Below are 4852 nucleotides of genomic sequence, written 5' to 3'. Positions count from 1 at the left end.
AAGCCAGATCTGAATCTGCTCCAATTTTATCCGATCGCTCTCCTCATGCGCCTCTGAAATAAATGAGTGACCTATGCATTTGTTTCACGAAATATCAGTATAAATATAGCCGCAAACTATAGACGTGGCAAAGCATGGCCTACATTTTAGTGAACACAATGACTTAAAGGTCACCTGAGGTACATTATGATGTATGCAGACATGAAATAAATAAATAAACTGAGTATTTTATTGTGTGCTGTTAACAAAAATATTCATGCAAAGTGACCCACATTTGGGTTTTGGCCACTGTACAATTGACCGTTTTACTCTTGGAGCCGCATTAAGATCTCCATATCTCTGGAAATGAACCATCGAGGGCCTTTAAAATGAAGATACCAAAAGAAATGTTTGTTAAGAACCAGAATATAAAATGGTATTCATATATCTTTAATACTTCTTGAGTTACAGGCATGCAAACTTGGGGCAAAAAACACAAAAAGTGCTTTTTTCCCATATTTGAACGGTCACCCTTGGCATATAATGAGACAAAGATTGATGAAGTCAACAGATTTGACTAATAGACCTGCCAGTCTCTGTGTGAAAGTAAAATAATGATGCTGCCATCTTTATAAAGTCATTTTTACACCCCTGTAATTTAGCTCCAAATCTCAGGTAAAAATTGTCATTTTGACCCCAATCTACAAAACAGTGGATTCCTCAGTCAATATACATCTGTGACATTTAATATTTTGGCTTTCATCACTATTTATGTTTTTCTTAAATATTAATAAAATAAAAAATGTGAGCCGGTGGAAGTTTCCAAAATTAGTTTGATTTATGTATTGTAATGACCCTTGACCCTTTTATTTTAAAGAAGTAAAAACTCCAGTGACCTAGAATAGTGTTCGATGTTTCTAACTTCACGTCACTTCTATCATCATTTGTTCTCTGTAACCTTTTTCCCTTTCGCACCCTTCAGCTCTCCACAAACACAGCGAGCGGATGGAAAACTGCCTCTGACCCAAGCAATTACATTAGAGCCATTATAAAGTGATTGAGAGAGGATCAGACCGTCCTCCAAAGCACATACATATTTAATTTCTCCACACACACCATCAAAAACCCAAATGATGGAACAATGTTTGTGTCTAGTCTCCCATGATGGAGGACAAATCAGCTGGACAAGAACGTTGCGGTCAAACGTCCGTGGTTTTGTGGGAAGTTTTCAGAGGTGATGTTTTTCTTTCTGTTATTGAAAAGATGAATGATGTTCATAAGCACACCCACTATGATCTGAGCATACACACTTATTTCAGTTTTGCTCATTAGTAAGGGTTAATGATTTCAACAATTGAACACTCCCTTACAAATAAAGATTTTTGGTAACACTTTATATGAAGGTTCAGCTATTAACTAGTTGCTTATATGCATATTACTAGGATATTGTCTGTTTATTAGCACTTATAATGCTCATATTAATGCCTTATTCTGCATGAGCTTATTCTACATCCCTTAATCCGACCCAATACCTAAACTCAAACACTACTAAAACTACCTTACTAACTATTAATAAGCAGTAAATTAGGAGTTTATTGAGGCAAAAGTCGTAGTTAATAGTGAATATGTGGTCCCTAATACTAAAGTGTTACCAGATTTTTTAATTGGCGGCGAATCTTTAACATCAGTGGGACCTTTCCATTGCACATAGTGGAAAAAGGGTCCAATTCCCCCTATTTACTATGACTTTTGCCTCAAACGCCTAATCACTGCTTATTAATAGTTAGTAAGTTTGTCAAGTTTAGTTATTGGGTCGGATTAAGGGATGTGTAACATAATCATGCAGAATAAGGCATTAATATGTGTTTTATAAGTGCTAATATAGCAATTGACTGATTGTTAGGCTGCATTACCTAGGTCAGCCGAAACCGGGAACACTTCCCATAACACCTGATGTACTCGTTACATCATCACACTGTCAGAAAAAAAGGTACAGTGCTGTCACTGGGCAGAGGTGGGTAGAGTAGCCAAAATTTTTACTCAAGTAAAAGTACAAGTACTTACGGAAATATTTACTCAAGTAAAAGTACAAGTACTTACGGAAATATTTACTCAAGTAAAAGTAAAAGTAACAATCGTAATAGTTACTTGAGTAAGAGTAAAAAAGTATTAGATGAAAAAACTACTCAAGTACTTAGTTACTAGTTACTTTCGATCTGATTGATAAGATCCAAAAACCCTGAATTTCAGACTACTTAGAGAGCTTTCACACACCTCCAAATATATATGTGTGTGTGTGTGTGTGTGTGTGTGTGTGTGTGTGTGTGTGTGTGTGTGTGTGTGTGTGTGTGTGTTTAATGGTTAAACAGTGTAAATTAATGGTGTGCTGGGCTAACCACAGCTCTTTTTAAAACATACTTTGTTCTTATATTTTTATAAGTATATGCATTCTTAAAAATAGAGTCCCATTTTTAAACGTGTGTATACACTGCAGACTGTTGTCTGTCCGGATATGTGTATAAATGCAAGATGTCACATTAGGCTATTCAATTTGTTTCGTTTTTAGCCTGATCCATCAGTACCTATGGCAACGTTTATGCAAACCACAAAATATGTACCAATACGTACATATTGCGACAGTTTCAAAGTGAGATGTCCACTGGGTGGCGCTAAAAGCTTATTTTTTTGCAGAACAGATTTGCGTGAATCTGACATGTTTTGTTACGTTGTGTTTTTAACGTACACCCACACTAAACCTACCCGAAAGTGTTAACAAAAGCAAATGTGACAAAAATAAAATTGTGTCCATGTATTTTTAGCTTGTGTTTAGAACTCGTCTTTGAGCTCTTTTATCATCGTTCTTCATGGGGTTCGTTCTCAAGCTTTTCGCATTGTAAATACAAATCTGTATCAGCTGAGCTATCGAGCAAATCTGGTGAATCAGAAAAGCAGAACATGGAGCTGTGACGCAAAATTCAAAATGTTTTAGTTTACAAACCATAGACTAAAAAAATGCCTATAAAAAATGCCTGTTTTTCTGCCTATAGTGTTCATTTCTGTTGGAATTTCTGCAGTGTGTATTGGTACGTATTTTGTGGTTTGCAAAAACATTGTCACAGGTACATTTTGCCAATGAGGTTGCTCGTTTTATGAGAAAAAAAAGATATGTAAATGTGCAGATGTGAACGTTTGTTTGTGGACGTGTGTTCGGAGGATTCAAACGATTTGTCAATGCTTGCACAAGGGCGCATATGAGGAAAACACTCGGACAGTGTGTGAAATAGTAGTACAATAAAGGAAAAGTGCCCATAGTTACCAAATTACCATTAATAGTGTTCAAATATAGGCATCATTGTTACACTTACCACTGCTTTCTCAGGTTGGAGCTGGAATTATGCTGAGATGTCAGTTCATATTGGTGCACACAGCATGCATTAAATTATGAAACTGTTCTTTTTGACATCTTGGACTGAAAACAGGCTGAACTTGAAGCCACGTACAGGTGATCTGCCGCTCACACACATCTCCCTCTGCTTCGGCCATCATCTTCTGACTAAACGCGCGCTAATTTTATGCGGGTGATGCGTATCCACCTCTCGCGAAGCAGCCTCTCCAACGTTTCGCGAGACTTGCGAACAAGTCATAACTTATTTTAAAATATATAATTAATTATCACCATTGACAGTAGCGGAGGTACGCCACCGAATGTAACGAAGTAAAAGTACAGTTTTTTCACAAGAAATGTACTTGAGTAAAAGTAAAAGTACCCATTTTTAAATATACTCTAAAAGTACAAGTTACCCAAAAAATGTACTCAAGTAAATGTAACGAAGTAAATGTAATTCGTTACTACCCACCTCTGTCACTGGGGCAATACCCTAAGGTACAAAACCGAAAAGGTACTACTATGTTCCTTTAAGGTACTAATTTGCACTCTTAAATTACTGATATGTACCTTTTAAGGTACTAATATGTACCATTCAGGGATGAGTAAAGTACAAAGATGTACCTTTTCACTTTTGTAACTTAGGGTACCGCTCTAGTGACAGCACTGTACCTTTTTTTCTGACAGTGCAGAAGAGTGGCATCTACGCTAATGTTAGTCTTTCTGTTTTTCCCGAGGTTTATCCCGGATCCGGGCCGTGTCCGGATCGGATGGTGGACCTGCGTCTGGCCATGACCAGCTCATCCTGGAGTGTCTGCTGAGCCGTGTCAATTGGTGTCTCCTCTGAATTTGCCTCACCGGCACGTCATGCTCAAAAACCCGTCTCCGCCGCAATAACTCCGATCTTTCATGTATTCATACTCTTGTGTAATCGACGTACCATCCTAAATAAACCCTTCTCTTCTGTGATACCCTGAAATTTTGAATCTTGCGATCTAATATGATTTCTGAGCGGTAAGGTTGCCAGAATAATAATCCTCCACTGTGTGTTAATAGGCCAGAGGAGAACTGAGTCTGGTTTCTCTAAGGTTTATTTTTCTCCCTCATGCCCTGATGGAGTTTCGGTTCCTTTGGTCGCCTTTGGCTTGGCTTGCTCAGTTGGGGACACTAACATTATGATCCAAGTTATTCAACTAAATATACAAACAAAATGAATGAATTAGGTCTTATTTAATTCTATAAACTATAATACTGATCTGCCAACATTGTCGCTCTATGATAAATTAAAATAAGCTGATAACATCACTGTTTACTCCAGAACGACTGTACAGCCAAATCTAAATCTGCTGCAGTATTGTCCTGTTTAATACTGTGAAGCTGCTTTAAAACAATCGGCATTGGAGAAGAGCGATATAAATAAAGATGATTGATTGATTGATAAAAAACAGCCAGTATCCTATTAATATGTATGCTAATAAGCTGTGGAAG

This window comes from Pseudorasbora parva, chromosome 13, assembly GCF_024679245.1.
Source record: "Pseudorasbora parva isolate DD20220531a chromosome 13, ASM2467924v1, whole genome shotgun sequence".
NCBI classification, from domain to species: domain Eukaryota; kingdom Metazoa; phylum Chordata; class Actinopteri; order Cypriniformes; family Gobionidae; genus Pseudorasbora; species Pseudorasbora parva.
The sequence above is the reverse complement of the archived record's forward strand: the minus strand, read 5'-3'. Positions refer to the sequence as shown.